Consider the following 12,144-nt stretch of genomic DNA (forward strand, 5'->3'; position numbering starts at 1 on the left):
CAGACCTGAAACAAAGAGGTTGGCAAAGTCCTTCCTCAGATTACAAATGCAAGAGACAATTCAGGACAGAAAATCATAATAACCTCACAAAATTAACCTGCCCAACTCAGACACAGTCTTAATCCTTTTTTAAAAAGAAGCAATCCTTCAGGATCTGCTGTGTAACCAAAGTAAGAGAATATAGTGAAATTATAAACAATTGATGTCCATTCTTGGGGAGAAATTCATTTAGGATTAGCACAAAGTGTTATGCTTCCTGTATTTCAAATTTAAGCCCTATCTTGAGGCTTTAAGTGGTGCATAGGACTTTGTGCTCTCCCTGGGATCCTAGGTGAATTTCACCCTTTATGAGATGTATTTGCTGATGATTTAGTCCACATTATTTGTGCTGCATTCTTCCCGTGTAAGCTCTTTGCCATTATGATAGCCAATTCAGTTCACATAATTACTAAACCTCAGATTTTAGAAATCAGTGTGTGTTAGGTGCCCAAATACATTTAATAACCTGGGCCTAAGTGACAGCATTACAACACTGTAATTTATTGAAAGGACAAAAAAAAGTTTGGGGATGGATCAATGAGATTCCCATCCATCCTCTAGTCTTTTTTTTAGGGGTGAGGGGGGTCAAACCAGGAGCTGCAGCAGTAAGGCTGCCTTTAAAAATAAACAAACCAAAAAAACCCACCTTCAAAATGTGTGCGTAAGAGCTGCAAATTCCCCTTGTAAAATAGTTAGCGTCAGGTTCTGAGACTGTTACACTGAATAGCAACTTAATCTACAAGATGTGACATTGATCCCAGTGGGGTGGAATAAGGTGCCGCTCAGCATGAGTAAGGGTGTCAGAATCAAAAGTTAACAAATTAATAAACAAATAATTTACCCCCCCACACACACAAGATGTTGATTTGATCTTATGATTATGAGCAGTAAAACAATATTTTCACTATTTTCATTCATACTGAGTTGGTGAAAATGCCACAATACGGATAATATTTTGGCCTCACTGAGAAAATGCCATTTTCATTACAGCTGTACATTTTTGTTCCTTTTTGTATATTGATAAGGCCCTCCTCAATTCATGATAGTGCAAAAATTGCAGACCCTGCAGGATTAGGCTTCCACTGTAATTTTGATTTAAATAGTTTACTTTGCACAGTCCACAACTTTGCATACATTTTGAGGTTTGCTACAAGGAACCTTTTCCCCCATTAGCACAATAGAACCATTTATCCAAGCTGGTAGCGGTTGGGGCTCAGGCTGTCAGCCCCCCACATGATGAGGTCCCACTGTCAGCCCCGTGCATTAATGACTGTAATATAGTTGCAGCATAACGTCTGGTTATCAAAAAAAAAATAGCAGCTATAACATAATACTTGAGTGTTTATATTGTTCCAGCAAATTTTTCTTAAACAAATATCGCTTCTCTGGCTTTTCCAAATTAACTCAATTAATAAAGATCCATTATTACTTTTCCATGTCTTGTCCGCAACTCAGCTGCAATTATTTGACAATCATCCTGCAATTCAGGTAAAACCTTAGGTATTAATGCTTTTTATCATCTTAAATAGCTCTGCTAGTTATAAACTAGTAGACAAAATGTCTAACAGATGTATGAGTGCACATGAAAATGAATACAAAACGCACAGAGAGAAATTCTCCGACCTTCATAAGTGAATATGAGACATAGAGCACTTGTGCTTTGTTAGCAGTCAACTTGTTCGTACTGTGGGAGACTCCTTGATTCCAGTCTGCTCTTTGTTCTTTGATGTTTTATGTAGCTAGTTGGTTCTTGTCTCGCCAGAATTTGGTTGGTTCCTGGTTTTGGGATGAGTGTAGATCCATTGTTCTCAACCAGAGGCACATGTACCATTGGGGCTACGCAGAAGTCTTCAGGGTGTATATCAACTGATCTAGATATTTGCCTACTTTTACAACCGGTTATATAAAAAGCACATAAGCGACATAAAAAGTGAAGTCAGTACAAACTAAAATTTCATACAGACTATGACTTGTGTATACTGCTCTATATACTATACACTGAAATGTAAGAATGATATTTATGTTTCAGTTGATTTATTTATTATATGGCAAAAATGAGAAAGCAAGCAATTTTTCAGTAATAGCGTGCTGTGACTCAAGTATTTTTGTCTGATTTTGCAAGCAAGTAGTTTTTAATGAGGTGAAACTTAGAGTACGCAAAACAAATCAGTCTCTTGAAAAGGGTACAGTAATCTGGAAAGGCTGAATGTCGCTGGTGTAGATAACTTCCTTGAAGGTCTCTCAAAATTCTTTGAGTTCCTTCTTCATACATTACCATATTATACCGATTACTTTAATGACATTAAACTGTAATCAAGAAAGAGAGGAAGAATGGTCTTGAAATTAAGACATTAGCCAGGGGCTCAGGGGATCTAGATTCAATACCTGCTTCTGCTATACTCTTCTTTGTGACATGGGGCTAGTCTCTGTGGGTATGTCTCCACTGTAATTGGAAGGTGCAATTGCAACCCATGTCAGCATGATCAAGCTAGGTCACTAAAAATACAGTAAAGGGGAGGCAGTATGGATTAGCTGTATGAGTAGATGCCTGCCTGGGACTCTGAGTATATACTTAGGTGACTAGCATATGCTGCTGCCATGGATTCACTGCTATTTTTTAGCAAGCTAGCTCAGGGATGCCTGTGGATGTTGTGGTCATACCACCAATGACAGCACAGACACCTGCTGCCACTCACTTCCCTATCTGCTACATGGGGATAGTAATACTTTTCTTCCACCTTCTGCTTGCTTGGGAAGCTCTTCAGGTAGAAGGGAAATGGGCGGGAAGGAAATGTCTATCAATACTTTTTTAAACCAGCACAAAGGTTTAGGTTTTAGTTTCTTAGGGATGGACAATAGGTGGACTGATTCCTTTTTACCCACCAGGTTCACCTTCCCTTTTTTAGAACAAAGTTTAAAAGATGTTCTGATATACAGTAGGTTAGTGAAATAATTCAGCAATGATGAAATTCATGGACTGGGGGTGGATTGAGAAAATGGCTGTAGAACGTGAACATTAGGCCATGTTTGCAGTAGGTTAACTGAGAAATAAATTAGCATCCATTCAGGTGCCATCAGTGGGAGCCTGTGACTTGGTGTACAAACCCTGCACCCAGCGGGAAGGGGTTAAAGAATGGTTTTGGCCTCAGGCAACTCACTTCACTGCACTTGTGAGGCTGCTGGACTTGGAGGAGGAGCCTTTAAAAGGAGGGAGCTGGCTCTGGGAGGTGGGCAGACTTCTCCTTGTTGATGCCCAGAAAGGAGCACTATGGAGGACAAAGCTGCCTGAGGATGTCTGTGGACACTGCACAATAGTTCTGAGGCCTCAGCTGGTGTGAGCTGGCCTCTCAGCTTATCAGGTATCTTCTGAAAGGAGGGAGGCCAGAGGCATATTTGGACTATTTTTGTATGAGGCCTCTCCTTTGTTATCTGAGGAGGGCTGGGGAAGAAGGCCTGGAGGTGGGCTGCAGTAAGATGAAGGTATAAAGAAGCAGATCTTCATCACCTGCTACAGAGGCCCTGAACTGCAACCCAGGGTTGAGGGACGGACTGGGTTGCCCTACAGCTCATCAGGGAAAAGACTGCTGAAGGCTGCAGAGAAAAGTTGTAAGGACCAGAGGGCATAGAGTTGGGCTGGAGACCTGGTAAGAGGTTGTCAGACTGTTGTTGGACTAGACACTTACCCTGAAGAGGTGGGATTGAACATGATCTGGCTGGATGGGGCTGAGTTCCAAGATGGGGGACCACCACCCTACCTGAGTGACAAAAAGAGCAAACTGCAATGAGGAGCCCAGCCACAACGGGACATGCTGGCTGGCGAGTCACTTTGGCTATGTCTGCATAGCAGGTTGGGGGCATCATTTCCAGCATGTATAGATGCACATGTGCTAGCTCTGCTCGAGCAGCGTGGCCATGGTGGCACAGGCAGATGCTCCCGCTAGCTACCTAAGTACAATCCTGCCTGACCTGCTAGGTATGTACTTGCTCAGCTAGCCTGAGCTGCTGCCTGGGTCACCACAGCCATGCTGCTATTTGGTTCTAGCTCCAGCAGAGCTAGCACGTGTCTACCTGCCCATGCTGGGAATCTCCCCTCCCAGCTGCTATGTGGTATTTACCTGGCTAGTATTTACCTAGTATTTACCTGGCTAGTATTTACCTGGCTTCTGACATTTTTATCAGTTACTTTTAATTGACATAGTGGTTAATCTTGTCTACATCATGGCTCTCCCATGGTTAGTGGCACCAGTGGTAGCTGTAATGGGAATTTCCCCCTAAGAGTTCCCTGTTATGGACACAGCCAATGGCTTTAGGCCACGTTTTCTCCTTTGTCAAAAGAAACCGTTAACATGGTGGTATATCTGCCTGCTACATTCTCAAAGTGTAAAGTTGTGTCACATCTGTGCTGCTTTTTAATCCTCTATTGGATTTGTTTGTTCAAGTTAATGAAAATGGTGTGTTATTGTTACTCAGTGATGCCAAAACATTTCACCAGACTTCATCAACGTGTTTGGTGCCTTGCCCAGTTTCATGTGGTTTCACTGTTTCCCCTCTTGTGGAAGAAGGCTACATGGAAAAGGCTGCAGAAAAGGACCTGGGGGTAACAGTGGATAAAAAGCTGGATATGAGTCAGCAGTGTGCCCTGGTTGTCAAGAAGGCTAATAGCATATTGGCCTGCTTTAGGAGGGGCATTGCCAGCAGGTCACGGGATGTGATTATTCCCCTCTATTCGGCATTGGTGAGGCCTCATTTAGAATATTGTGTCCAGTTTTGGGCCCCCCACTACAAAAAGGATGTGGACAAGTTGGAGAGAGTACAGCGGAGGGCAACAAAAATGATTAGGGGGCTGGAGCACAAGACTTATGAGGAGAGGCTGAGGGAACTGGGCTTGTTTAGTCTGCAAAAGCGAAGAATGAGGGGGGATTTGATAGCGGCCTTTAACTACCTGAAAGGGAGTTCCAGGGAGGATGGGGCTAGGCTGTTCTCGGTGGTGGCAGATGACAGAACAAGGAGCAACGGTCTCAAGTTACAGGGGGGGAGGTCTAGGTTGGACATTAGGAAAAAGTTTTTCACTAGGAGGGTGGTGAAGCACTGGAATGGGTTACCTAGGGAGGTGGTAGAATCTCCATCCTTAGAGGTTTTAAGCTGAGGCTTGACAAAGCCTTGGCTGGAATGATATAGCTGAGGTTAGTCCTGCTTTGAGCAGGGGGTTGGACTAGATGACCTCCTGAGGTCCCTTCCAACTCTAATATTCTATGATTCTATGATTCTATGGAATGTAGTGATCTTAGGGTTAATGCAACCAAAAACCAGGCCTTAGAAAGATTCCCTTAACCAAGTGAAAAAGAGATAATGAAGACTCCTGCGGACAGCTGGGCTCTTGTCTGTATGGCTAACAGTGAACTCTCGTTTTCAAATGGGCTGCATATGCAGCCATGGTTCATGTTGGTGGGTATTTATTCTCCAATTGCCATGATGGGGGCCACTTGTGTGGGGGAAATGTGCTCACCACCATGAGAAAGGCAATCAAAATGGAGCCCTTTCAGTTTCTCATACCCTGAGGATTTCCATTCGTTTGCGGTGGCACCAAGAATATGCTAAGCAGCTTCCTCTATTCAAGAGGAGTGGATGGTCTCTGCTCCACGGGGTTCACAATTTAAGAACAGAAATGGACAAGTAGCTGCAAGGGGAACATATAGGGAAATTTTATATAAGTCTGCTAGAGTCACTTCATGCATCAAGGCACTGACGGGTCCTGTGCATCTTAGATTTCTTCTACAAATATACAAAAGGTGATTTTTTTTTCCCCAAAGGGCGTGTGAAATATCTGGACAAATCCGTTCATCTTTTGGGACGATCTGGGTCAGACAAGTATTTATTGCCAAATAATCAATATGTATCAACAGTCTATAACTAGCAAACTGTAACTGTGCACTGACCTATGCCTCGTACAAAACTTGATTACAATGAGATTGCATGGGAGGAGGGATTAGGTCGGTCTAGCATCTGTCCCACAAAAGGTAAATATATTTATCCATTTAAAATTATGGGTTGAATTCTGATCTGGTATGTAACTTGTTTGGTGAGAGGAAGGATGGTCCAGTGCTTGGGTCACTGACCTAGGACATGAGACCTTTGTTTCAAATCCTTGCTCTGCCACAGACATCCTGTATGACCTTGGGCAAGTCACCTAACTTCTCTGTGCCTCAGATCCCTAATTGCAAAATGGGCTGAGACTTGAGGTGTCTAAATACCAAAGCTGAGAAGTTGGGTCTAGCCCACCTTAGTGTTGGAAACAGGAGATGATTATGATGAATTTATGTGGTATTTTGAGCTTTGGAGTAGTAAAATATTTCCTTAGTTACAGCCTGATCCACCTTTCTTGTCATTGACATTAGTGGCAAAACTCACTGATTTCAGCGGTGCAGGATCAAGCCCTTAAACACTATTTAAGGCTTGAACCAACTCCCTTTGCTTTAAATGGCAACAACTAGCCCAGTCACTCACTAATGGGGTTCTGTTTGAGGTATTTTAGGAAAAGTAACCTGGAACAATTATCAGCTAGAGTTACAATATAGTTAGCTATATGAAGTGGATGAACTAGACTAGAAAGGGGGGAAACTCCAGGGGTGTGTGAGATAACTTTATTCAATAAGAACTTTCAGTATGAATGAAAAATTGAACTGCTTCCAAAGCAGATCCAATTAAAAAAAACCCTGATCCTGCAATCCATGAAGGCCTTTTTCCAGTCTAGCTAAAGCTGTGAGATGTATACACAGGAGTCATATATATTTTCTTATCCTCTGTCTCAGCCAAAGCTTCTACATATGCAAATGAAGTTAGAGAGTCTATATTGTTTTCAGAGACAGAGGCCTAACCCCCCTCAACTTCAGAGACAGAGCAGTGTGACTCTCCCTGATAGCTGGACACTACATCGATTCCTTTTACTTACCTGTTATTCTCTAATGTATAGCAGGTATCTGCTCACCAAAAGTTGTAATAACTATAATAAAGCTCAGTGCATTTAGAAATGGATGAACTTTGTAGAGTTCAGGGTTTTGTGAACCCCTTCAACTGTTTTGGGGGGTTGCAAAATGAGTTCAATATTGCTTACTTTTCCCTCTCTACAATAAACATACATGTTTTGTCTCTTCTGCCCAAGGTGAACAATGAAACTAGAGAAAACAAGCTTGTTTGTTTCCTTTGGAAATCTGTACTGCATATTACTTGATTTAGAAAAGACATCACTCACTTATTGAAAATCTAGACTTATGTGCCCTATCAGACCTATTTTAAAATCGGAAGTTACCACAGATATCTGTAGAAAGTTCTGTTTAAAAAGCAATGGCAAGACATAGAGTTGACTGAAAAATATCCTATGGAACAGATTCACTGAAGAATGCTGTTCTGTGGCAACATGTCAATAGTGTCAAAACTTGTGAGGGAAACCAGGCAGGCAGGTGGGCTGCTTAGATTCCCAGGATCCCTGAGCAGCCTTGCTCCTTTCCCAAATTGTATAGAAAAATTCTGTTTCAGTTCTCCTGAAATGGAAATCTTCAAAAATTTGCTTTCAGAGGAAAAATTTTTATTTCCAACTCTTTGTTCCAATTCAGAATGGGGAAAAAAATTGGAAATGCAAAATTTCCCATCGAGTGGAAATTCAGTTCCTGCACAGCTCTTGCAGGATGTGACATGCTGTATTTATTTAGTTTTCCCTTAGGGTTTTTCTTTCTGCCTCTGCTCATTTTACACAGCCTCTCGATTTTGTTCATTCTGCTTGCTGTCTTCCATTTTCATTTCTTCTTTTTCTCCATTAATTGTTTTCTCATTCCCTGCTTTGCAATCTTTTTTTTTATTGTCATTCCTAAGTCAAACATGAGCCCAATAACATCGGAGTTGAACTTACAAACTCGTATTGTTTGAATGGATTTGAAATTGGGCTAGACAGATTTGCCCCTACCTACTCACTAAGCCCTGTATTGAGGCTAATGTTAGATTCCTGTCTCTCCCTCTCTCTATGCTATATATTCTCCATTTTTTTATTACCTTAACTTAGTGTTGTATGTAAAAACTTTGACCCATATATAAAGACAATGTCACTTGGATTGCCTGGCCTTCTTCATCCACTGTAATGAAGGAAAGGTTATTTGACACAAAGGATCACAAACTGTGAAATGACTTGTATATTTGATACTACTACATTACATTACAAGAGTTCCCTTCATACACATTTTTTCCCTTCAGCACAGCACAAGTCTGAACTGCTGTTTTTAGTTTTCTTAACATTAGCATAGGTTGTGTTAATATTGCTGCTTGTAACATGCTATGGATTTACCTGTGAGAAAAGCCCTGTTATTAGTGGAATACAATAAAAAGAAACAGGCTTCTCAGAAGGAAAGGGATTAAAAGAAATAACCCAAGAATTTTTTACACTATCATTAAAGTTTTATAAGACAGCCATTAAATTACCCTTAGAAGTGTGTTTAAAAAACTCTAATACAAATTCTGAAGTCTTTATTCTCAACATGCTCAGTCCTTACTATGGCACTGAAGCATATGGAGTTTGCTTGATTAAGAACTAAGGGTAAAAATTTTAAGTGTTTAAGTGTTTAGGAGCCTAAATACCATTTTCAAAGGTGACTGAGGCCCAGATCCTCACAGATATTTAGATCCCTAACTCCCATTGAAATATCTTTGAGTATCTAAATATCTGTGAGGATTTGGGCCTAAGTCACCTTTAAAACTGAGACCTGGGATCAATTATTTCAAAAGTGCCTGTAAAAACTGTGGGCCAGATTCTTTCCCCTGGTCCAAGGCATGGAGAGTCCTCAGCTAGAATAGCCAGCTCCCCTGTCACCCCTCCCAAAGTGCCCAGTCAGAGTACATCAGGGGTGTGGTAATCTAAAGTATGCAAGAGCCAGCACAGGACTGACTGCAACGTCCTGGTGCCACACTGACTGACACACACCCTGCTGTCTCTAACTGATCCTGAGGAACAAAGGGACTTACTCTGGACAAGGGGAAAAAAACCAATACACAGTATCTGTGTGTGGATGGGACAGATCTTCAGCTGGTGTAACTTGACATATGTAGCTCAAAATAGCTGCCCCAATTTATACCAGCTCAGGATCTGAACCAGTGGATTTACCATTGCTGTGTCAGCAGTTCCATCACTGTAATTTTAATCACATTGCATCTAACAGGACTACTGTATCTGTACCAGAGAGATTATTTCCTAAGGGCAGTGTCTGTTCTTGGTCAGAGAGCATCATGATCTTTTGGTATCCTTGCACCATCTCCAAAAGCTGCGAGTCACTGGAAACAGAGGCTTTGCATACATCATTTGCATCCCAAACCATCCACGATGTGTATATGAAAACGTGAGACGCAGCAACAGGCAGAAAACATTGGGTGAGTGATTCTGAAGGGGATGTTCTGTTAATGTAAATAATCCAAATCTGTTCCCAGTGAGGCAGCTGCTGGCAGCTATACCTGGGTTCTTCACAGGCATCTGTTTAGAATTTCATAAAAGGCATGACGAAGTGGACACCTTCTATGTCTTTTATGACCTGGACTCTTCTCCCTCAGAAAGCAGTCACATTTCTTGTCTCATGTAGTCATTCTGTTTGTCTGCCTCCCCCATTCGTCAGGGTCTCAGAATCTGAGCAGCTGTACAGAAATCTAAGACGTTTCAGAAACATTTGTGTGGTAGCCAGGACTGTGTATTTTGTTGTACCATGGCTGAGATATTTGCAGTGGAATCCACATCTTGCTGCAGAATTATGTTTCTGAATCTAAGCCTCCATTCATTAATTTATTCTAACCCTCTTGGGTAAGGAGAAAATCTTGAGAACATGAACAGGTCAGTGTTACTGATTCAGTGTAGTCTTCCTGAATCTGCAACAGCTTGAAACAATATCTTAGGTGTGTGAACTGCCCCTTCATCTCACTAGGTTATTGACTCTGAATGCTAATGAAGCTAATTTAAATGTTAATATTTAACTATTTCAATGCTGAAAACTTTAACAGAATTGTCCAGCTGATGTGTTTATCCCTCAGCCTTAAACTATTTTCCATTCTTCTCTGAATGTCAGAAGATCCAACTGTCCCCATCCAAAACCAAAACCAGCCAGCTTCCCCCAACAACTTCTTCGATGTTGTTGTATGAATTAATACAAACGTACACACCGTATTGAAAACTAAAAATGAGTGTGCAGCACAATAAATTAAGCACAAGCTCTACTGCACTGATTGTATTACTAATGTTCCTATTTAATTCATTTAAAACCTCAGTATTAAAATTGAAATAATGCTGTTGCTGTATTGCCAGTCTGCCATATTCATGCATAATAGAATCCAGGGAATTTGCCACAAAAATCTTGCCACTGAGTACATGGAGCCTTGGGGATTAGCAATGGAGTAATATCTTTGATTTGCTGGTGCTATTTCTGCTAATAGACCAAGACCGCAAAACTCCTCTTGACTCCATTGGTTGGAGAAGTGGGGCCCTAATAATGAAACAGCTTGTAAAAGTTCAGCCAAGAAAAAGGTAAAGGTGTAAGATTACACTCTTGCACGCTACGAAAACCTACTTGTTTTTGAACCATCAGCTAAGAGTGCCCTGTCTACTCAGTCTCTCTTGCAATCATTTAGCTGGCACTGGCTGGGCTGGTGGGGAAGCACTGCTCCTTGGCCCCATTGACTGACTGCCATGTATGGTAATCAAGCTTGGCAGAGTCCCAGATTCTGCCTCAAAGGAAAGGGTGCGGTTGCGTAGTTGTATGGGCACCACCCAGCCCACTTCAGAGAGAAGCAAACACCCTTTCAGATTCACTCACCCCAATGGCTGTAGAGCACAGGCAGGCAGTGGAAATCTTGTGACTTTGGCTCTGGTTTTGTTATAGAAATAGTTGCAATGGAGGGCTTTCAGTAACTATTTGTTATATTTCTTGGAAAATCCTTTCCTAGCTGCTTTTTGTAGCTCAGCTCAGTTAACCGTTTTTTTCCCCTCCAAAAAATCATTTGTGAGCAATTTAAAATAAAAATGGAAAAGTATTTTAAAAACTATAAACAATCTTTTTTGTTTTTTGTGGGGGTCTTTTTGTTGGCGCCAGTTAAAAGAAAAACTCCTACAGCGCAAGCAGTCAATTTGTTTTGGTTTTGTTCTTTGGTTTATTTTAAAGTTGCAGATGCCGGGTGGATGGGGAGCAACTTCATTTTTTCCCTGTTACATCTGTCATTTCATGAGTTTGTTTTTCTTTCAGAAATGGTTGGTGTTGATTTCAGCACTGTTATCGGTTATTATTCCATGCTGTCCAATCCCTCATCTCAAAAACACACTCATGTAAATTACTCTTTGAATAAGAGGACTGGACGTTATGCTAAAAATACCCCAGGCTATGTGTGCACCAATAGATACCAACGTCTTCTGAATAGCAGCATCCTTCCTTCTCTCCCTGCCTGATTCATTCTGATAAGCATGAGGGAGATTTTCTTTTACCAAAGGGCTTCAAATTCTTCCTTGTTTTCCAGCATGACCCTGCTTGAACAGAAGAGCTAGCCTGCAAAAATGACCAATTCTCAGCTGAGACAATTGGCCCACTTCTCTGCTGTATTGAAGTCAACAGGAAAAATCTAGCCCCATTGACGTCAATGATAATAGCCCCACTGATTTACCTGGGGCTAGGAATGCTCCTAGTAGAGCTGTGTCAGTTTACACTACTGGAGAATTTTGCCCTATATTTTTCAATCTGCTTGGAGAGGCCACTATTTTATAAAAAGGGAGGCTGGGAGCTAGTCCCTTCCCCATAATTTGGAATGGCTGCTACCAAGATGTCCCATGCCCAATATAGACAATATCATCTCTTCCTCTGAGTCATTTTGACCACTCCCTTCCTTTTCTGACCCCCTCCCACCAGACGATTGGGACCCCTGGGACATACAGAAGTAAACATGGGGTGGTGGGGGGAAATAAAGATACTTTGCATTTCCTACAGCCAAGCAATTAGACCAGCTTCTCTGGTCTCCAGCATGCTGGGTGGAGCCAGTGACAGGAAGAAGAAGGCCCAGCCCACCCTAAGGATGGAACTCTGGTCATAGGCCCTTAGA

This window comes from Emydura macquarii, unplaced genomic scaffold (assembly GCF_026122565.2).
Source record: "Emydura macquarii macquarii isolate MOO-44397 ecotype Brisbane River unplaced genomic scaffold, CSIRO-AGI_Emac_v2 contig_2636, whole genome shotgun sequence".
In the NCBI taxonomy this organism is placed as follows: Eukaryota; Metazoa; Chordata; order Testudines; family Chelidae; genus Emydura; species Emydura macquarii.